The sequence below is a fragment of the Cricetulus griseus genome, chromosome 2, assembly GCF_003668045.3.
Source record: "Cricetulus griseus strain 17A/GY chromosome 2, alternate assembly CriGri-PICRH-1.0, whole genome shotgun sequence".
Taxonomy (NCBI): domain Eukaryota; kingdom Metazoa; phylum Chordata; class Mammalia; order Rodentia; family Cricetidae; genus Cricetulus; species Cricetulus griseus.
In genome coordinates this window covers 17,393,225-17,417,063 of record NC_048595.1, presented here as the reverse complement: position 1 = coordinate 17,417,063, position 23,839 = coordinate 17,393,225, and the positions used below count along the sequence as shown (strand labels likewise).

Here is a 23,839-nt window from a genome sequence, read left to right as displayed (position 1 = left end):
GCACTCAGGAGGCTGAGGCAGGAGGATTGCAGCAAGGTCCAGGCTACACTACATGGTAACAACCAAGCCAGCTAGAGCACTATAGCAAAAGATTTACATTCATTTTACTTTATTGTGTGTGTGTGTGTGGTGTGTAGGGTGTGTGTGTGGTGTGTGGGTGTGGTGTGTGTGTGCTCATGAAGATGCCACCAAGGCCAGAACTACAGATCCCCTAGAACTACAGTTATAAGTGGGTGGGTGGAGCTGCCCGGTTTAGCTGCTGGGGAACTGAACTTGGGAACTCCACAACAAGAACAGCAAACAGATTTCTTTGTTCTATTTATGTGTGAGTAATTGGCCTGCATGTTGTATTTACCACATGCATGGGTGATACCCACAGAGGTCAGAGAGACAATCATAGACCTTAAAATGGGAGTTACTGATGGTGAGCTTCCCACAATTAGTAATAATAATATGGGAAAACAAAACAAAAACAAAAAATTTAAAAAATGAAAATAAAATCTGAAAAACTAAAAAAAAAAGATAAAATTATTTGTGACACATTATTTGTTTTGCTTTGGTTTGTTTTCATTTTTTTAAGACTTTATTTATTTATTATGTAGACAACATTCTGCTTCCATGTATATCTGCACACCAGAAGAGGGCACCAGATCTCATAACGGATGGCTGTGAGCCACGGTGTTCTTAACCGCTGAGCCATCTCTCCAGCCCCCTGTTTTCATTTTTCAAGACAGGGTTTCTCTGTGTATCTCTGGCTGTCCTGAAATTCACTCTGTAGACCAGGCTGGTCTCGAACTCACAGAGATCCGCCTGCCTCTGCCTCCCGAAAAGGCGTGCGCCACCAACGCCCAGCTGCTGTTTACTTTTTGTTGTCTTCTTTGCATTAAAAGATGTGTTGTTGGTGTGTGAGTGTGTGTGTATTCCTAGAGATCAGAGACGGATTTGGTGGAGTCAGGTCTCTCCTTCCACACTTCTTGGGGCCTAACACAGCTCAAGCACAGCCAGTAGGTGGCAGCATCTCACAGTATGAGGTCTGGAAAGGCTGGGCCTGAGTCCCTAAACTGTGACAGGAAGGAGAGTGGACCCTGTCAATCTTGACAGGGTACAAAGAGGAGATTCTGGGATGCCCTTATTGACCTCGTGGACCTGAAGTGGGCTCAAGGCCATCAGCAACCCCTCACTTAGAAGCTGACTAGATAGATATGTAGATTCCTGCCCCCCATCTCCCTACACCCAGCCAGAAGACTGATTAATAGTCTCTGGGTGGTTTGATAGGTAAGGGGTGATTCAGATGTGTGTATGGAAGTTTTAGAGGTACCTTTTCTCTCCAACTTCCTCATTCTTGGAATGGGGAAATTTAGACCAGATGAAGGAAGTAACTTGCCACACAGAAGCTAACTCAGGGGTGTTGGAGGTGGAGGGCAGGGGTTTGGGGAGATGACTCAGCGGTTGAGAGAGCTTGCTGCTCTTCCAAAGGACCTGAGTTCAGTTCCCAGAACTCACATGGCAGCATACAACCCCCTGTATGTAACTCCAGTTCTAGGGAATTTGATGCCTTCTTCTGGCCTCCTCAAGTACTGTGTGACAGCACACACACATATATAAAGGTATCAGTAATAAGATAAATCTTTTTAAAAAGAAAAAGAGCTGGGCGGTGGTGGTGCACGCCTTTAATCCTAGCACTCAGGAAGCAGAGGCAGGTGGATCTCTGTGAGTTTGAGGCCAGCCTGGTCTACAGAGGGAGTTCCAGGAGAGACTCCAATACTACACAGAAAAACCCTGTCTTGGAAAAAAAGAAAGAGAGAGAGAGGAGAGAGAGAGAGAGAGAGAGAGAGATTACTCAATTCTGAGTATCCCTTCTCCCTAGTTCTGACATTGCTTCCTTGCTTTTCCCATTCCTTCACTCACTGGTACACGCGTTTAGCCTCCATCTCACACCCTGAGCTGCAGTAGACAAGCAAGGTGTTGGCCAGCAGGTCCTTCTTCACCATGGGGCTTCCGCAAGGCCAGGCGTCTAGAAGTCATTATGTAGATCTTTCCCAGTTCTTCCCTGGTGTCTGCAGTTGCTTGTGTGGTTCTACAGAGAGGCTCACGCCTCTGCTTTTCTCATTTTGAAGGGCCTGAACTCTCCCCGCATTCCTCGATGTCAATTTCTTGTTCTTGGAAGAGCTGAAGCCACCACCCTGCCCTTTCCCAAACGGTCTCATGGGTCTCAGCCCCTCCCTGCACATCAGATCCAGTTCAAGTCGGGTCCTCTGCCTCCTGCATTCCCGGCCTCTACCATTAGGTGTCAGTAGAATCCCCGGCCAGGTGTGCCAACTAAAAATGCTGCCCCCCTGTCCCACAAATCGCCTAATTAACACCGGATAGCTGTTCATTTTAAACAAAAACAGTTTGTTCCAGGCCTGGAGATGGAACCTAGGCCCTCTTGCCTGCTGGGCAAGTACTCTCCCCGTGAGCTATGCTATTAATTAGCACATGCTCGTCTCATAAACTTCGGCCATATTCTCATACTCTGTATCTGGTGACTTTAACCTACAGCTCAAAAATCTCCCACCTGAAGAAGCCCCGACCCAGACCGTCCCTCCTATTGAGAAGACCTCGTGTGGTGTTCATAGGCCAGAATAGAATGTTATCACACTCAATTCTGTAGCTGTAGAGCACAGAAAATGATAGTAAAACATTTTGTCTGATGACAGCTATAACAATGTATCGGGTACAATACCTGAGTATCTCCCAGAACTGGACATTAGAAACACACTTCTTGGGGCTGGGTTGAGATCAATCTGTGGAGTGCTTACTCTGCAAGCATGAAGAAAGACCTGAGGTCAATCCCGGGAACCCACATTTAAAGGGGAAGGGTGATAGAAAGTTGACTTAGCAGTTAAGAGCAATGGCTACTGTTCCAGAGGACTCAGGCTCAATTCTCAACCCCCACATGGCTGCTTGCAGTTGGCTGTAACTCCAGTCCCAGGAGATATGGACGCCCTCTTCTGATCTTTGAGGTCACCAGGCACAAAGGTGGTGCACATACATACATGTGGGCAAAACAGGCATACGCATTAAAAATAAATAGTAAAATAAAATAAAATAATAGGTATTCATGGTGGTGAATACCTATAATTCCAGCACTGGGTAGGTGGAGACGGCCAGCCTAGGCTAGCTGTTGAATCCCAGTGAGAGAACTTGCAGCAAAAACCAAGGTGGAGCTAGCAGGGTAAAAGCTGGCCTGCCATTGAGTCAGCAACCAGCGCCATCCATGGTTCTTGTTTTGCCTCCTTGGCAAGTCCCTTGGTCAGAGGTAACACTGTGTAGAATGGCAAGCAGTCCTCACTTCAGGTACCTGCTTGAGCTCCTGCCTTGATGTCTCTCAATGGCGAACTGTCACCTTAAACTGAAATAAACCCTTTCTTTCCCTCACTCGCTTTGGTTGTTGTTGTTCTGCATTTTGCTTTATGAGACAGGGTCTCTATTTGTAGCCCTCACTATCCTAGAACTTGCCAGATAGACCAGGCTGGTCTTGAACTCACAGACATCTGCCTGCCTCTGCCTCCTGAGTGCTGGGGCTAAAGGTGTGCGCCACCATGCCCAGCTTCTTAACTTGCTTTTGATCATGGTATGTGTCACAGCCACAGCATGAAACCAGAACAAGCACCCATCATTCATTCATGTACTCTGCCAACACCTGTAAGCATTTGCATTTCAAAGCTCTGGGCAGTGTGGGGGAGGTACAGGAGGCACCCGTGTAGCCTGGCATGTCCTCACAGACAAAGAAGGTCAAGTGACTTGCTGGACATCACACACCTAGGCTGGATTAGAACCCAAGACTCTGGAATTTAGGGCCCAGGCCTATGCCCTATTCTGGCCAGAGTTCCTAGGAAGAGAGAACTCAACGGCAGGGCAAGAACACTGTGGCACTGGGGACCCAGAAGGGAAGTGGTAACAGGGACGGAAGGCCAGACCTCCTCACACTCATTTACGAAACGGCAAAACCAAGAGAAGCCAGCTGGAGCTGTGGCTGTCAGGACCTCGTGGGGAACCCAGGCTGAGCCTGCGGATCTGAACACGAAATAGCCACGAAGGCTCTACAAGCTCCTGGGGCCCAGCCGCTGACAAACAACTGTGAGTAGCTTGCTCTGTTGTTGGTTTTTTGGTTTTGGTTTGCTTTTTTGTTTTTGTTTTTTGTTTGTTTGTTTGTTTTTCAGACTCCTCATTCCAGAAAGCCCTGTTCTAACCTCAGCCCTTCTCTCTGGAGCTTAGGGGGAGGACTGTCTGAGGCAGGAGGATGGATGTCAAACCAGGAACATGGGTCACAGCAATTGATGCTCAGGGCTAGTCCACCTGAGACAGAACTTTCTCTTGCCACTCACCACAGTAATAAAACCCAACTACTTAGGTGACTTTTCTTGAGAAGTTTTTCTATTCACCCAGAAACAGAAAGCCACGCTAGACCAAAGACATTTTCCTTTCAGTCCAACTTAGTGAACTGATGAGTTTCTTGGAGTTGTCTGCAGGAACATGGCTTGGGCAACTGTATCATCCAAGAGCCCACCCCAGCACAGTGACAAGTGCTCAAAGCTAGTGACATCATTGGTGTCCCCATCTCTAGCTGACTTTTCACCTCCCAAGACTGCAAGTTGGACAGGATGACTTTGAGGGATGTGGCAGGAGCAAGGGAGTGGCTGGAATGTCAGGTGAGGGTCTAATGACTGCCACACAAGGGGATTGGTAGCAGGCCTGATCTTTTGCAGGCCTTTCGTAGATAACCACAGCTGTAGAGAAAGAGCCACACACGCCCAGAAAACAGAATTCCACTGTATGGCAGATCTTCTCTGCGGGCTGGGCTCTGTCCAAGCGCTCCCCTCCCCAAGGTTTCCTTTATTAGATGCTGACAACTCAGATACTCAGTGTCTGTGGTAAATTATGCTACCATATCGCCTGTTTGGCAGAGGGAGGCTGTGTACCACTCACCCGAAGTCCCAGGGGCCTCACTTGAGAACACTGCCTTGAAGGCAGACATTTTGGCTTCCTAGCCTACTCTTTAACTACCATAGCAGATGGGGGAGTTTGAAAAGGGTCCCAGGAGACTAGGACCTTAGGGCTCACCTGGGACAATCCAAAGCCTTGTTTTATAGAAGGACAAAACAATAAAATGGGCGGCAGTGAGGTGATCGGCTGTCAGATACAGTGAAAGGCACTGGACCCAGGAGGCCAGGGCTCTGCTTCCATGGAGGTCACACTCACTGGGGGAAAAGAGATGTTGAGTGGGGTCCCTGAGGTGGAGACTCGTGTAGAATCCTAACTCAACATCTATATAACTCTGCTTCTCTGCCCCTTGGCTTTTTCTTCTGGACTGTGGAGTTCCAAGAGTCACCCTCGAGCTTGTGGTAAGGGCTCAGACAGGTGACATTGCTTGGAGATAGACAACTGCACTGAGCTAATGAGAGCTTTCCTTTGCCCACTCTCCCCATGCTGTGGGTTAGAAATGAGAAAAGAAGGCCACCAGCTCCTTCTGCAGAATAAGAATTTGCCTCAAGGGAGATGCCTTGTGGTCATGAAAGCCAACACTGGGCAGAAGAAGGTCTGGTGACAGATTCAGGAAGTCTGAGGGTGCCCCAGTTCTGCTGCTGCTATGGCTCAAGGGAGCTTGCTTCCTAACCTGCATGGGCCCGTGTGGCTCTCCACCAGCGAGGTCATCCTGCCCCCATTTCCTCTGTTAAGCTGGGAAGATAGCCACCTCGTCATCCTACGGCCCTGTCTTTATTGTGTGTGTGTGTGTGTGCATGCACCTGCGTGGGTGTGCTTGTGGAAGCTAGGAGGCTGATGTGGGGTGTCTTCTTCTGTTCATCTCCACGTTAGTTTTTGAGATCTGGGATTCACTGGTTCAGCTAGTCTGGCTGGCCTTCCAGACCTGGGGATCCTCCTGTCTCCCCCTCACCGTGCTGGTATTAAAGGCTCGCACTACTGAGCCAGGTTTTTCATGTGGGCCCTGGGGACTCGAAGGAAAGCCCTGATGCTTGCACAGCAAACCTTTTAACAGCTGAGTGAGCTGTGTCCTCAACCCTTCTACTCCTGTTACTTTTACTGCATGTTTTCAGGGTGCCTGAACTTTGCATTTATTCTGATGGAGTTACACGCAATAGGACTCTGCGCCTCACTCATTCTGCTAAACCAAGAGGAATTGGTCCACAAGTCATTGAAACTCTAGCTCCAACCAAAGATGCCTGTTATCCTAATGCCCACGATTCCCTGCTAGGTCCAGTCTTACCATGTTCCTGGAATAGCTGGAGTCCCAGTTTCTTTGTCAAGACTTAAAACACTGTCCTTATGTTTGACCTTCAGGGTGAACTACTCAACACTCCCCTGGAGCCCCTCCCCCCAAACTCTCTAGGGATCAGAGCCCAGCTCCCTGGGATTCCTTTTTTTTTTTTTTTAAGACTTTATTTATTTATTCTGCTTCCATGTATATCTGCACACCAGTCGAGGGCACCAGATCTCATAAGGGATGGTTGTGAGCCACCATGTGGTTGCTGGGAATTGTACTCAGGACCTCTGGAAGAGCAGCCAGTGCTCTTAACCTCTGAGCCATCTCTCCAGCCCTTAAGTTATTTTATTTTTTTTAATTTGGTTTTTCGAGACAGGGTTTCTCTGTGTAGCTGGCACTCGCTCTGTAGACCAGGCTCTTCTTGAACTCACAGAGATCCACCTGCCTCTGCCTGGGATTAAAGGCTTTAGCCTCCACTGTGCGGCCTGTGATATCTTTCTCGTCCAAGAGCTAAGCAGTCTCTCTTCATGGCTCGCAGAAGCTCTTTGTTCCCGCCCACCTGGGCGCTGGCTCCCTCACCCTGAGCAAGAGAGCAGGATTCTCACAAAGGGCTAGGAGAGCTGTCTTCCAGCAGCTTCTTCTGCTTCTGCCCCCACATGATTGCGAAAAAACTCTCAGGCAGGAGACCTAGAAGGCTGTCTGCAAAGAGCTGTTCAGCCATATCTTACAGATAAGGAGAGCATGGCTCAGCAGGCTTGCACAATGTCACATGGTCAAGGCAGTAGGGAGCACTGAATCTTGTGACAGACCTAAGCCACCATCTCTCACTAGCTAGGAGACACTGAGTGATTAGGATCACTTTCTGAATCTCTGTGCTTTCAATGCCACCAGTGCAGCCCACGGTTCCCAGCCTGCCTCACACACATGCCTGTTGTGCCTTAAATCCATCAGTGGCCATTCGGTTGACCTCCCCTTGTGTGGTCTTCACACTGACTCCTGGTCACTCACATTTGTAAGGTGCCAAGCCCACCCAAATTTAAAAACTATCCAAGGTGGTGGGTGGAGCTATTGCTCAAACCAAGACCTCATAGGTTCTAGACCCAGAGATACGTGCAGCAGGAATGGCGGCACCGGCCTGTGATCCCAGCACTCCTGAGGGGAAGGTAGGAAGACCAGAAGTTCAAGATCATCTTGACTTGCATAGAGAGCTCAAGGCCAGTCAGAGCTACATGTGAAAGAGACTATCCCAATTAAAACAGCCAGGCCAGGCTTAGCCAAGCCCTACTCGGTTGTGAGAAAAAGCAGGCGGGAAGGGTAGAGAATCCCTCAGAGGTGTGGAGGTGCAGTTCAGGTCACCACTGTCACAGAACTGTCACTGTCACAGAACATGCAGCTGAGATCCTGACTACAGAGAGAGATGAGCATATTGTGTGTTGGGCCCTGAGGTTCCAACCACCAAGCCAGGGGATTCCTCATTCCCCAGCTCTCTCCATAGGACTTCCCTTCCCTCCCCATGCTGATGGCTGTCACTGGCATTGTCTTATGCCATCACACCCTGATCCTATGAGGACATTTTTTTTCCTGCCCCAGGATAGAAGTGAGAGAGCTGGGGGTCTAGAGAATGACTGCTTTGCCTGCCTTGCCAAGGCCAAAGCAGGAACCCCAGCAAAGTCAGGGTACTTCGCCAAGGCTTCTGCGTCTGGAAGCCCTTCTCCCAGCACAACCCAGAAGAGAAAGAAACTGCCCTTTCTTCCATCTCCTATGGGGAGGAAAGGCCCAGAAAGCATGCCTCCCCCAAGTGGTGATGTCCCCAAATGCTAGGAGAATGAGACAAGCTAGGCTGGTGCTGCAGGTGGAAGAGGGCGGGGCCAAAGTGGAGTTAGCTCCACCCTCCTGGGGTCCCATGAGGAGAGGGTGTTGGTAGGACCTCACTCAAAAGTGACTTTATAGGTTGGGTGTCCTCTAAGTTTTGTGGCTTCTTCTCTCCCTTACTTCCCTACAACCTCCTCCCATTGTCCAACAGGCGGCCTTGAACCTGTGGCACCTAGAGCCTCCCACTCAAACCACCGCTGCCTGCCACGGTGATTCCCATGGCTCCCTAGGGGTTGTGCCCCGCCTCAGTTCCTCTTTGAGAACCACAGGTGCATTCAGGGTGGTGCTTCTGTCCGAATACAGCGAGTCCTTCCTGTGTGTGTCCTTGGTGGATGTGTTTGGGTACTGGGTGGTCCAATGGCAGGGGTTTGGGATCCTATGGAGAACAATACAAGATTCTGAAAAGCAGTTCCACAGATCTGAAAGGTACTTTGAGATGTAGGATTGCAATTACTAGGGGCTGATAACAGAGGTGTGGACAGAAGTTAGTCAGGAGCATCCCATACCCCAAAAGCAAGACTAAGCTAGACAAAGGTGGAGAACAACCAACCGGAATATATCAAGCCTTTCTCAAAAACTAAGAGCACATCAGAGATCAGGTAAGGGACAGTCTGGGTGTCAGTGACCAGAGTGACAGAACAAATGTTTGGTGTCTTGGTTTGTGACATACTGTATAGCCCAGGCCAACCTGGATCCTCTGGCCTCCATCTTCCAAGTGCTGGGATTACAGGTGTGTGCCACAACTCTTAGTTTTGACAAACTTTTTTTTTTTTTTGAGATTTATTATGAGAGCTGATAGCTGCTCTTCTACAGGATCTGAGCTCAGTTCCCAGCACTGTACCCACATGGCATTTCAAACAGGCTATAACTCCAGTCCTAGGGAATCTGATGCCCTCTCTGGATTTTGTGTGCACCAGGCATGAACATGATGCACAGACATGTATGCAGGCAAAACACCCACAATATAAAATAAATAAAACTTAAATAGAAACAAAATATTTTCTTTGTGATTAATAGCTGTTTTCTACTTAATAAGGGGGATTTGTGCACAGGAGTGCCAGTGCCTCCAGAGGATAGAAACTTCAGACAAATCCCCAGGAGCTAGAGTTTTTGCAGGTGTGAGCCACCCAACATGGGTATGGGGACCTCGGGTCCTCTACAAGAGCAGCACTATCAACAGATGAGCAGTCTCTCCAACCGGCAGTTTTGTTTTGTTTTGTTTTGTTTTAATGAATAAATTATGGGCTTCCTGGATGGCCCAGTGAGCAAGGTACTTGTCCCTGATGCATTTGCTTTATGTGTATGAGTGTGTTGTCTGCATGTATGTGTGTGTGCCATGTGAGAGGAGGCCGTGAGTTTGGATCCCCGGTATCACAGAACTGTCAAGTGTGGTGCCTCACACCTGCAACACCAATGTTAGGCTTCAGAGGCAGGCAGCAGCTCACTTGCCAGAGTCTCTCCAAAACTTTCAGCCCTGGGTTCATTGAAGATAGCGAGTGATAGAGAAAGACACCTGATGCCAACCTCAGGCCTACTCACATGTATGCATACATGTATACACAACACATAAGGAGAATCAAAAAATAAAATAAAGGTATAAATTCACTGGGGGGGCGGGGCTTGTTCGGGGAGATAAGGTTTCCCTATATAGTCTAGCCTGGCCTTGAACTCACTGTATAACCCAGCCTAGCCCTAAATTCAGGGCCATACTGACTCAGCCTCCCTAGTGCTGGGATTAAAGGTGTGTGCTACCACTGCCCGGAAATACATATTGACTTTTTAAGTACCAAATCATGATCCTCACTTCATAATAATAACACTGGAGACTCAGAACAGTGAAATTGGGGTGCTTTATAATATTGTACGACCTTAAAAAGCCAGGCATCAGCTGAAAACAGAAGGCATGCCCACTGAGTGTAAGGAGCAGGCTTTCAGCCTTGCTGCAAGCCCCTCCTTCCTGTCATGGTTTTAGGTCTTACCATCCATCCCCTCTGCTATCTACACTCCTCTTTTTCTCACCAAATCTTTCCTGGGTTCATCTGCACATTTTACATGTTTGCTGGTTTGTTGCATTAAAGTAGATTTATTTGTTTTATGTGTACGTCTGTGCTGTCCGCATCTATGTGTGTGTATCATGTGTGTGCGCCAGGGGTCTGCAAAAGTCAGAAGAGACAGTCTGGTGTTCTGGAACTGAAGTTATGAATGGTTGTGAGCCACCATGTTGGTGCTCACAAGGAATCAAACCTGGTCCTCCGGAAGAGCAGCCATTCATTGTTCTTAACCACTGCACCATCTCTCCAGCTCATTTTTTAAAACTCTCTTAATAATGTGTATGTGTCTATGCATTCACCAAGGAGGTTAGAGATTCTGGATCCCCCTGAAACTAGCTAGATAGAGTGACAGGAGACATAGGCTGCCTAGTGTGGGTACTAGGGCCCAAAAGTCTGTTGCAAGAAGAGTGCACTTAACTGCCGAGTCTCCAGCCCCCATCCTGTTTAATCAGAGCTTATCGGTCACATGACCTTGCTGTAGGCAAGCTTGGCTGTTAGTAATTTCCTACTCCAAATTTAAAAATAACCAGACTAAACCAGGACATGGTGACACATGCCTTTAATCCCAGCACTCGGGAGGCAGAGGCAGGCGGATCTCTGTGAGTTTGAGACCAGCCTGATCTCCAGAGTGAATGCCAGGACAGCCTCCAAAGCTACACAGAGAAACCCTGTCTCAAAAGAAAACATAAATAAAAACAAAAAACAAAAACGTCCTCCAGATATTCAGCCCATCTCTCCAATACAGGACTGTCCCTGCCAGGTTTAGTTCAGCTGTCAGCTTCTGTCCCACTGTTCCTGGGTCCCTACCAGCTGCTTTGTCACGACTACCAGATCCTAGCAGCCCAGAGCCCATGAGTGAGTTTTCCTAGCAAGATGTGTTTGACAGCACCACCATCAATCACCATCACCACCACCACCATCACCACCATCACCACCACCACCACCACCACCATCAATCACCATCACCACCACCACCATCACCACCATCACCACCATCACCACCATCACCACCATCATCACCATCATCACCATCATCACCATCACAACCATCACCACCATCAACACTACCATCATCACCGTCACCACCATCATCACCATCACCATCATCACCACCATCACCACCACCACCATCACCATCATCACCATCACCATCACCACCACCATCACCATCACCATCACCACACCATCACCATCACCATCACCACCATCACCACCATCACCATCACCATCACCATCACCATCACCATCACCATCACCATCACACATCACCATCACCATCACCATCACCACCATCACCATCACATCACCATCACCATCACCATCACCATCACCATCACCATCATCACCATCACCACCATCACCATCATCACATCATCACCATCACCATCACCATCACCATCATCACCATCACCATCACCATCACCATCACCATCATCACCATCACCACCATCACCACCATCACCATCACCATCACCATCATCACCATCACCATCACCCATCATCACCATCACCATCACCACCATCACCATCACCATCATCACCACCATCACCACCATCACCATCACCATCACCATCACCACCACCATCACCATCACCACCATCACCATCATCACCACCATCACCACCATCAACACCATCATCACCATCACCATCACCATCACCACCATCACCATCATCACCACCATCACCATCATCACCATCACCATCACCACCACCACCACCACCATCACCACCATAAGCTTGTTGCCAAATGCATTTTGTGGCTCACAGTATTCAAAAGTCTCACTCAACACTAATGGTGATGTTATTGATATTGTCGTATCAGAGTATTTAAAGTTACTTCCTCTCCCACACCCCCTCTTCTGTTGGGAAACCTGACTGAATTGCACCTTCCCTCCTAATCCTGCAACCAACTGAACAAATCAACGTCATAACTGTGTAGGGACTCCACTCTGATCTGGCCAAGCCAGGAAGAGGTCCAAAGCCAGCAGGAAAAACCACAGGGGAAGAAGAAAGCGCAATACGAGGCCCACCATGTCCTATTCCTGAAGTGCAGGAAAACCCTGGTGCAAAGAGCTTGTCATCATCCGGGTGGTGGTGGCTCACACCTTTAATCCCAGCACTCGGGAGGCAGAGGCAGGCGGATCTCTGTGAGTTCGTGGCCAGCCTGGTCTAGTCTACACAGTGAGTTCCAGGACAGCCAAGGCTGTTACACAGAGAAAAAAAAAAGACCTTGTCATCATCCAGGCTTCTTTCTTCCATCCCCCCACCCCAGGGCCATACTACCTGAGCTGGCATGAAAGTTCCTTTCCTGCAGAAAGCACATTATGGACAGAGGGGAGGCTAACCCAGGTGGGATTTTCACGACACTCCCCCATCCAGGTCTCCCCATACTCCTGAATCAAAGGTGAAGATCTCCCCAGTACAAAGCTATGCCCAGAGAGAGAGAGAGAGCTCTTCAGCCAGTCCTTCCCACCTTCCCATCACCAAGTCTCCTTGTATACTTGTTTCTTTCTTTCTTTGAGACAGGATCTCCCTGTGGAGCTCTGGCTGCCCTGCTACTATGTAGCCATAAACAGACAATTACCATCTGTCTGTTACAAATAAATAATTTGATTTTAAAGAACAGATAACATAGGACCAGCTACTAGAAAGGCTGAAGTAGAAGAATCATGAGTTCAAAGCCACCCTGGGCACTTTAGCAAGAGCCTGTCCCAAAAGTAAAAAAAAAAAATAAAAATAAAGGCTGGATTGGCCAGGTATGATAGCCCATGCCTTTAATCCCAGGACTCGGGAGACAGAGGCAGGAAGATCACTGTGAGCTATAGCCCAGTCTGGTCTACATAAGGAGTTCTAGGCCAGCCATGACTACACAGTGAGAATATCTCCAAAAAAAAAAAAAAAAAAAAAAAAAAAGTCTGGGGTGTGTAAGTTCAGTGGTACAGTGCTTGCCCGGTATGCAGGAAGCCCTAAATGCAACTGCCAGGAAAAAAAAATATGCTATGAATTTGAATAACAACAACAGAGGAGAGGACAACCACACACACAAAGCCCCTTGTTGTGCCTGCTAGGACAGAAACTCACTCTCTTCATAGACGTCAACCTCAGTGGCCAGTTCAACAGGCTGAGCCGAAGCAGTTACCAATCAGACAGTAAGGATATTTTCATTAGCCAGGTGGTGGTGGCGGCACGCCTTTCATCCCAGCACTCGGGAGGCAGAGGCAGGTGGATGTCTGAGTTCATGGCCAGCAAGGTCTGCAGAGTGAGTTCCAGAACAGCCAGAGCTACACGAAGAAAGCATGTCTTGAAAAAAAAAAAAAAAAGATATGTTATTTCTGGATGAAAAGGTGGTTTGACGGTTATGGTGGTTTGAAAGAAAAGGGAGTGACATGATTAGAAGGTGTGGCCTTGTTGGAGAAAGTGTGTCTTTGTAGGGGTGGGCTTTGAGGTCTCTCTTCTCAAGTTTCACTCAGTGTGACCGTGTGACTTCCTGCTGCCTCTGAATCAACATGTAGGACTCTCGGCTCCCCGTCATGAGGAGAAAGGAATGAACCTCTGAAACTGTAAGCAAGTACTCTAGTTAAATGTTTCCTTTATAAGAGCTGACGAGCTCATGGTGTTTTTCACAACAACAAAAACCCAAACCAAGACAGCAGTGGACATTGAGTACTGCTCTTGCAGAGGACATGAGTTTGTGTTTTTGGTTTGTTTGTTTGCTTTGGTTTTGGTTTTTTGAGGCAGGGTTTCTCTGTAGCTTTGGAGGCTGTCCTGCAACTAGCTCTTGTGGACCAGGCTGGCCTCAAACTTACAGAGATCCTCCTGCCTCTGCCTCCCAAGTGCTGGGACTAAAGGTGTGTGCCATCACCACCTGACTAGGACCTGAGTTTGATTCCCAGAATCTGCTACTGGCTGGTGACCCAAGATTGCCTGTAGCTCCAGTTCCAGGGGATTCAACACCCCTGCCCCCTGAGAGCACCTGCCCTTATTATGCATACCCACACAGGGACACACACACACACACACACACACACACACACACACACACACACACACACAGACACAGACACACACACACACACACACATTTTTTTTTGGGTTTTTCAAGATAGGGTTTCTCTGTATTGTTTTAGAGCCTGTCCTGGAACTTGCTCTGGAGACCAGGCTGGCCTCGAACTCACAGACATTCATCTGCCTCTGCCTCTCGAGTGCTGGGATTAAAGGCATGCGCCTTTAATTGTTTTCTATGTTTAAGCAATGGGCTTATTAAATAATATTGTTTATTATTTATTATACATTTATATATTAAATATGTTTGTTACATATTATTTATTATAATATAATCTATTAAAAATAAGCATTAAGTTCCTTGCATTGTTTTATAGTATAGCAAAGACCATTCAACATAACTGTTTAAAAAACCATTTGTAGCAGGTGTGAAATTGCTCAGCAGAGAAGGGAGCTTGCCATCAAATCCAATGACCTGGCTTCAATCTCCAGAACGTATATAAAAGATGGAAGGAGGGAACTGACTCCTCCACATGTATGTTGCAAAAGAGCATCCTTCTCTCCCAGCATCCATACTAAATGTTAACATTTAAAAGCCTCTGTGAAGCCTGGAAACAGTGTTCAGGATGGTGAAGCGTTCGAGACAGGAGAGTTCAAACCAGCGGCCTCAGGCGGTTGGGCACTCACTTGCTCAGGCTAGCCCTTTTGCAAGCTGTCACACCAACACTTCCAAGTCAAGCAGGCCTCTCAGATCTCATGGGGCTGTTGGTCTCAAGGCCTTCAGTCCTACCAGGCCTAAACTCAAAACCCAAGAGTCTGTGCCTTTGGTCCAAGGCTCTTGTCACAGTGGGACGCTGGCAGGTGCTGGCTTCTGCACCCCAATCAGTAGGCACATCCTTAGCATCCTGTTTAACTCCCTGCAAAAGTCCAGACCTGAAGCCGTGTCCTCTCCCTCTGTCTTCCATCCTCACCCTTCTCTCATGCCGCCAGCCCTTCCCCCACTAGCCTAAAGACACAGCAATGATGACTTTGTCACCCGTATTCCCTGTGGACTAGCAGGAACTTGAGCCAGGCCAGCACAGTGAGTCGCCACACCTACCACTACAGGTCACACAAAGGCTGCTTCTGCTCCCCTTTCTTCCTTAGACAGTGTCTCACTGCCTTAGTCACTGTTCTATTGCTGTGAAGAGACACCATGACCACGGCAGCTCTAATAAAGAAAGCATTTAATTGGGGCTGGCTTACAGTTAGTTTCAGAGAGTTAGTCCATTGTCATCATGGTAGGGAGCATGGTGGCACACAGGCAGACATGGTCCTAGAGAAGGAGCTGAAAATTCTACATCTGAATCCACAGGCAGCAGAAGGTGAGCCACAAGGCCTGGCTTGGGCTTCTGAAACCTCAGAGCCACTTCCAATGACACACTTCTTCCAACCAGGCCACATCTCTGTCTCTCTGTCTCTCATTTTTTTTTTTTTTTTTTGAGTCAGGGTTTGAGTCAGGGTTTCTCTGTGCAGCCCTGGCTGTTCTGAAACTAGCTTTGTAGACCAGCTGGCCTCAAATTCACAGAGATCCTCCCAGCTAAAGCCAAATGCATTAATTCTTTTCAAATAGTCGCATTCTCTGATGACTAGGCATTGAAATCTGCGAATCTACAGGGGCCATTTTTATTTAAACCACCATACTCATGTAGCCCAGGCTGGCCTAAAACTGGCTTTGAACTCCTGATCCTCCTATGTCAGCATCCCAAGTGATGGGATTGCAACAAGACGTTATGTCTACCTTCATTTACTTATTTATTTGTATGTGTCTAGGTGACTGTGTGCCATGTGTGTACGAGTGTCCACAGAAGCCAGAAGGCATCCATTCCCCTGGAGCTGGAGTTACATGTTTGTGAGCCTTCTGTGTTGGTGCTGAGAAACAAACTCTAGTCCTTTGGAAGGGGAGGAAGCACTCTTAGCCTCTGTTCCAGCAACCTTCCCCGCCTGAGTGTAGCCCAGACTGCCGCTCTAATTTCCAGTCCTTTCAGTTGTCCTGCCTCACACTCCTCAGTGCTGCAGAATTATCTGGTGGTCTAGATAAGGAAATGGAGATAAAGCAAGAAAGGGCACAAAGCCAACAACCGGAGGCTGAGCCACTATCCCAGAGCCCAGTAGCCTGATGGGCAGATCTCCAGTGAGAAAGTCAAGACAGTGTGGCCCAAAATCTCCAGTGGGGACATGAATAAGAAAAATTGGTGGGAAGAAACAGCAACATAAAAAAAGCTGGGGCTTGCCGCACATTGGTGGCGCATGCCTTTAATACCAGCACTCCGGAGGCAGAGGCAGGTGGTCTCTGTGAGTTCGAGACCAGCCTGGTCTACAAGAGCTAGTTCCAGGACAGCCTCCAAAGCCACAGAAAAACCCTGTCTTGAAAAACAAAAAACAAACAAACAAACAAACAAAAAAGAAAACTGGGGCTGTAGCTCAGTGGCTGAGCCCCTTCCTGTTCCTCTCAAGGCCCAAGGTTCATCAGTCCCCAGTTTTTAACTGGTGGCTCACACCTTTAATCCCAGCACTTGGAAGGTAGAAGCAGGCATGTATCTGTGAGTTTGAGGCCAATGCTGTCTACAGAGAGAGTTCCAGGATAATCAGGACTACACAGAGAAACCCTGTCTTGAGAAACATACAAACAAAAATCCAAAACAAGAAACAACAACAAAGGAAATGTAAGAGAGAAAGAAAGAAAAAGCTTGTGAGTTTCCCCATGGAATAATCAGTGGCAAAGGTCATCGATCTGTCCCTGTTCATTGACAAAGCTGACCTCCTGTCATAAAGCCAGGCTGCCACTTGCTATGGTTTTAGGGAGAGTGGCTGGCCTGCTTCAAATCTATTTGCTCAAGGAACGTTGCTTCACCTCAAAGCCAGTGGCCTCTCAGCTTGAAAATTAGAAATATGAACATTGCCAACCTAAGAGGAAATTGAAAGAGGAAGATGATGTTTGAACAGACTAAAAGAAGTGTCCATGGGCAGATTACAAGTTAAGGAGTTAATTTACCGAGTGTTGGTGTCCAGGCCGAGATGGGAAGGCAAGACCACCAGAAGAGACCAGTGCAAGCACAGAGACTGAAGAATCTCTGCAGGCCTTAAAGTGACAGCCTAAGCGTTAGGGACACACACCTTCCAGAGGCCATCTTATCAAAGAGCTGAGCTGGATCCAGAAGAAAAGCTAAGCTAGCTTATAATAAATCAGAGTTCAGGAAAGGGTAGCATGCGTCTCAAGGCTGGAGAAGTGGGAAACAGATTTCAACAAAAACAAAACCTAGTTATTGTGAGTCTTTGCCCACTGAGATTTTTATTGGGGTGGCTATGGAAACTGCCCAGGCTGATGGGAGTCTTGGGTGTGAAGATGGCCCTCCACCTTCTTAGAAGAAATGATCAAGTGTCGGTTCTGCTTTGCCATAGGTTAACAACTCTTCTCTGTGGCTCCAAACTCAGGATGTATTTCTGAGATAGGACAGAGCTGACACACTTATTCTTGAAGTTTATCATTTAGCGGCTGTTGCTTCTCACAGAACTGACTGGGACCAAGGCCATGGCTAAGACTCTGAATGCCCTGGGACCCTTTATTTTGCTTCACATCAGCTCTGTCTCCAGTTCCTTCTGACAGCCACGTGTCTGCTTAGGTTTTTGTTGCTGTTGCTATTGTTTTTTTCTATGTATGTGTGTACTTATAGAGGTCACAGGTCAGGCTTGGGTATTGTTCCTCAGGCGCTGAGACAGTGGCTCTTACTGAACCCAGAGTTCACTGCTTTGGCTAGACTGGCTAACCAGCAAGCTCCAGAGATTTGCGTATCTCCATCTCCCCAGTGCTGAGATTACAAATCTACAGTACCACACCTGGCTTTTGCTTTTATTTTATTTTTTATTTATTTTGTTTGTTTGTTTGTTTGTTTGTTGAGACAAGGTCTTACTATGTAGCTAGCTCTCTGGTTGTCCTGGAACTCACTTTGTGGACCAGGCCAGGCACCAACTCAGAAATCCACCTGCCCCTGGCTCCCGAGTGCTGGGATTAAGGGTGTGTACCAATAGGCCTGGCTCATACCCAGCTTTTTACATGATGTGGCAAGCATTTTACCAGCTGAATACCCCCCTACCCTTAGTATTTAGTTTTAAATAATTTTCTAATCTGCAAGTCAGAACATGGGTGATTGCTTTTCCAACTCATAAAAGAAAACACGGAAGCTCAGAGAGTTTGAGTGGCTTGCTCCAGGTCACATAGCTTGTCTGTGGTAGAACTCAGTGACATGTCATTCCAAAGTCTTGGCACTCCAGGTCTGGAACAGTAAAACCCAGAGGTGTTTCACTGCCATCCTTTCACTGGACTCCATGGGAGTGGGTGGCGGTCAAGCTAGATACAGACAAAAATAGCCCCAGGACAAAGGAGAAGTCCAACCTATGGGTAGTGACTCCACGGAAGTCTGGGCAGGGTGATAGATGGTTAATAGAAACTAGGCTTGAGGTGAATTTAGTTCTATCAGGCAGACTCCTGTGGCTTCCTTGACAACTAGAGACACTAGAAGTGCCAGGGGGTGGTGGCACACGCCGTTAATCCCAGCACTCAGGAGACAGAGGCAGGTAAATTTCTGTGCGTTCCAGGCCAGCCTGTTCTACAGAATGAGTTTCAGGACATCGAGGGTTGTTACACAGAGAAACCCTGGAGAGAGAGAGAGAGAGAGAGAGAGAGAGAGAGACGGAGAGGGAGAGACAGAGAGACAGAGAGACAGAGAAACAGACAGAGAGAAGAAAGGAGTCATGGCTGAGACTGTGCATGGTAGTTCCATACATTACAAACTCCTTCCTCCTATAGATGGGGGAGGGGCTACATTAAGTATTAGTAGAATGAGGGCCCAGGTTGTAGCTCAGTGGTAGAGCTCTTGTCTAACACATTGTAAGGCCCGGGTTCTAAAGTATAGAACATACACACACACACATGCTCACACGTATGCGCCACACACACTCAGTACATGGGGATCCAGAGACCTTAGCAATTACCATCATCAGCCTTTCTTCTTCAAAAATGAGAAAAGAAAAACCCAGAGGGCCAGTCCAAACTTCAGTGACAGGACAGGAACTGGAATACAGATCTCCTCGTACCCAGTCCAGACAAAAGCAACAAGACTGCTGGGGTGTGACTCAGTGGAAGAGCATGTCCTTCATGTGCCTAAATACTCTGGGTTCCATTTCCCCCCAAAATCTCAGCGTTTGTTTTGGGGGCATCAGATCTCAGCTTCCCACGGTGGGTGCTGCAGTCATGGACTTCCGGTCCCCTCCAGCATAGCACAGCAGGGCCAGCTCCTCTGTTTCACTTCACACTTTCACTTCACGTGAAAACAAAAACCCTGCCACACCTTTTCCTGAGAGTTTCCCAACCCTGAGGTGTCTTCCCAGAAAGACAGGTAGAGTCCCAGCTCTAGCCCCAGACACCAGTCAGCGGGGACCCAGGGTCAGGAGCAGGGTTTCTGGGCTAGGCATTTCTGGGAAGTGTGGAATCTGGGGCTGGTTGGTTCTCTTTAGTCCTGACATCTGCGTAGCATCAGATTACAACGTGCTCTTCATCATGTTTTGCACACGACTGTGGCTCTGAAGGTGCAGAGTGACAATGACATGTTGATAAGATCCATGAATCACCAGGTAGTGGTGGCACACGCCTTTAATCCCAGCACTCGGGAGGCAGGGGCAGGCGGATCTCTGTGAATTTGAGGCCAGCCTGGTCTCCAGAGAGAGTGCCAGGGCAGCGAAGGCTGCACAGAGAAAACCTGTCTCTGTCTCAAACAAGCAAACAAACAAAACAAACAAAAAAAGAATTTCATTTATGGGCTGGAGAGATGGCTCAGCGGTTAAGAGCAGGACCCAGGTTCAATTCCTAACACTCACGTGGCAAGTCACAACTGTCTGTAACTCCTATTCCAGGGGAGCTGACCAATTCACATAAAATTAAATCAATTAGCTGGGCATTGGTGGCACATGCTTTTAATGCCAGAGGCAGGAAGATCTCTGTGGGTTCAAAGCCAGCCTGGTCTACAGAGTGAGTTCCAGGACAGCCTCCAAAGCATTACAGAGAAACCCTGTCTTGAAAAACAAAAAAAAAAAAAAACAAAAAAAAGTTAACATTTATTTTTATGTTTTGCTTTGTGTTTGCTTTGCTGAGTGTTTTGCTTTGATGTATGACTATGTACCATGTAACACGTGTGTACCTGGTGTTTGCTGAGGTCAGAAGAATGCACTGGATACCCTAGGGCTGGAGTTACAGACATTTGTGAGCTGCCATGTGGGTGCTTAAGAACCAAACTCTGGTTTGGTTAATAGCAAGTGCTATTAACCTCTGAGTGTCTCTTCCAGGCATTGGTTCACGTGCATACATGTGTGCACGCATGTGTGTGGGTGCCTGTGTGTGTGTGTGTGTGTGTGTGTGTGTGTGTGTGTGTGTGAGCATGCGCACAGGTGTGTGAATGTATGTGTACTATTAATTGTTTTTGAGACCACATCTTACTATGTAACTGGCCAGGAACTTGCCACACAGACCATGCTGGCCCTGAACTCATAGAGATCCGACTGCCTCTTCTTTGGGATTTAAGGTGTGTGCTACCACACCAAGTTGGGCAGGTCTTGTATACATTTTGAAAGGATCAAAAAGAATTTGCCAGTTCTCAGGTTCAAAAACTACAATGGTTGTCCTCGGTTCACTTGGCCTCCATGAGAATGGGTGGGTAATGTTATTGTCACTTCACAGGGGAGGAGAGGGACTTGCCCAAAGTCACATGATAAGAATGACAGGGCCAGGTGGTGGTGGCGGCGCACACCTTGAATCCCAGCACCCAGCAGAGGCAGATCTCTGTGTGTTCGAGACTAGCCTGGTCTACAAGAGCTAGTTCCAGGACAGCCTCCAAAGCCACAGAGAAACCCTGTCTTAAAAAATCAATCAATCAATCAATCAATCAATCAATCAATCAATAAAAAGAATGACAGAGAGGGACCCAGAGCAGTCGCCTGTGTGACAAACTCCAAGTCTCTCTATGCATCAAATACATCCTCACCCTGGAAACAGGCCTTCTAGAAGACCACCATATGGCCTCCAAAGGGCATTTCTATCTGTGTGTGGACGAGAGCTGGGTTTCCTGTTGCTCTGGGCTTCCTGTTGTTGCCTTGTTAGGATGTCCATCAAGTGCGTGCATTTCCTGCCCTTACTCTGGATAGTAACAGTTGTCTGTGACCACACTGTGCCAGAGTGAGACGCAGACACCAGCCTCAGCCACCCCAGCAACCATCGCCAGTACTCACTCTGATGAGGTAAGGCATTCCCTGATGGTTTTATTTTATTTTATTTTTTGAGACAGGATTTTGCTATGTTGCCTAAGCTGGCCTTGAACTCATTATGTTACCCAACATTAAACTGCCAGCAGTCTTCCAGCCTTAGAACTCACTATGTGCTACTAGGCCTCGAAATCCCATCCAGTACTTTTATTTTTATTTACTTATTATTAGTTTGTTTCTGTGTGTCATATCTGTACATGTGTGTGGGTGCACATACCACATGTCCGGTGTCCTGATCTATTGATGTCTAACATATTTCTTTGTAACAAGGTCTCTGGCTGAGCCCAGAGCTAGAAAACTCCAGCGACCCCTCTGTCAGCCTCACCCAACACTGAAGTTACCGGTGAGGTGTGTGTCATAGATTGCTGGGAGCTGAACTCAGGTCCTCAGGGGTGTCTTGTCCACTGAGCCAGATCTCCAGCCAGCACCTTGCAAACTGAAGTTGTAGATTATAGTGTTGTTTAGATGAAATCACTTTATGACGAGAAACAATATTTTTTAAAATTTATTTATCTTTATGTGCATTTGGGGTTTTGCTTGCATGTATGTAAAGGTGTCAGATACCCTGGAACTGGAATTATAGACAGTTGTGAGCAGCCATGTGAGTGCTGGGAGTTGAACCCAGGACCTCTGGAAGAACCATTGAGCCATCTCTGCAGCCCCTGGAAACAGTGTTTTAACATTTCTCTTACCTTTTTATTCTTTGTGCATGTGTGTATGTATGTAGGTGGGTATGAGCATGCCATAACCTGAGTCTGGAGGTCAGAGGACAGCTCGCTGTGGTTAGTTCTGTCCTTCCATGTCTATGTAGGTCCCAGGGATCCATCTCACCTCGTCTGAGTTTCTGGCAGGCACCTTTGACAGCTAACCTGTCTCTCCATCCCCAAGAACAACATTCCATAGAAATTAAATTCCATATTCTCCGTTATTGGTGCAGTTGAAGGAAAGGCAGCATGTAAAGCTGGCCCCCACACGCAGAACATGCTGGGCAGCTGATCATGGCTACAGGCTTGGGAGGCTCCACTGGGCAGATGAACCAAAGGGAAGTCTGGGAGGGATGTGAGGCCGACGAAGCTGAGTCAAAGACCTGGAGGCCAGAAGGCAAAGTTTCTCCCCAGGGGCAGCAGATAGCCAGCTGGGTGTGGGTTGGGGGCCTAGAGCGGCCTTCAGTACTGAGGACCCAGCTTTAGTCCTCGTGTGTTCAGGCAGCCTCGGGCACTGCTGTGGGCAGGAGGCTAAGCTGCCTTATAAACACACAACAGGAGTCCTGTATGCCACTGAAAGATTTCCTGTAGCCACGAAGAAAAATAAATAGATAGGGGAAATAATACAATGTTTATTTTGCTAAAAATTACACACACACACACACACACACACACATTTATGTGTCAGGATTAGGGCTTTTGTGAATGTACAAGGCCCCAACACCCAACATGTTGGTTGATTCCCCAACACCACAAAAATAAATATAAACAGAACCGGTGTAGCAGCACACTCCTTCAATCCCAGAACTCGAGAGGCAGAGGCAAGTGGATCTCTGTGAGTTTGAGACCAGCCTGGTCTATCGATCAAGTTCCAGGACAGCCCTGTCTCAAAACACTAAAAAGTAAAAATAAAGAGGCGAAGGGGGGGCTGGTGAGATGGCCCAGGTGGTAAAGTGCTTGCTATTTTTGATCTGAGTTCTGATTCCCATTATCCACATTAAATAAAAAAAAATTGAAAACTAGATATTGTGTGCACCCACCATTATAACACTCTGGAATCAAAGACAGAAGCATCCCTGGGACTTGGTGATCAGCCAGTCTAGCTGAATTGGTGAGCTCTGGGAGAGAGACTCTGCCCCCCAAAAATAAGGTGGAGATCAGTTGAGGAAAACATTGAGTATTAACCGCTAGCCTCCACACACACAAGTACACGCACATTCATGCGCACAAAAAACTCACACAGGCACAGGACAGAAAAGAACAAAGTAAACAGAGACCAGGGCGGTTCAGGCCCTTCATCCCAGACTTGAGAGGAAGAGGCAGACAGATCCCTGTGAGTTCAAATCCTGCCTGGTCTACATAGAGAGATCCTGTCTCAAAGACATGAAAAATGGAATGTATTCATGAACTTATCAGCTCACGGCGGCTGACTTCCTCTGCTCCTTCCTCAGCTGGATTTCCTCCTGCTGAAAAGATAAGTGATGTTTCTTCAGAAAAGGCCTCTCAGTGGACAGTTTTATTTTGAGGTTGTTTGGTTGGTTTGTTGGGATAATTAGCCCTGGCTGGCTTCCAACTCCATATGTACAGCTAGT

General features: G+C 47.7%; 1 protein-coding gene across 1 annotated transcript in view; it reads left to right on the top strand.

Annotated features, from left to right (window-relative positions):
• The first annotated feature begins 13,670 nt into the window (after positions 1–13,670).
• Cnr2 (cannabinoid receptor 2) overlaps positions 13,671–23,839 on the top strand; it is a 17,971-nt gene continuing 7,802 nt past the window's right edge. Inside the window, exon 1 of the mRNA XM_027399710.2 lies at positions 13,671–13,751. The gene's annotated coding sequence lies outside the window, so the exon portion shown is untranslated. The remainder of the gene's footprint in view (positions 13,752–23,839) is intronic.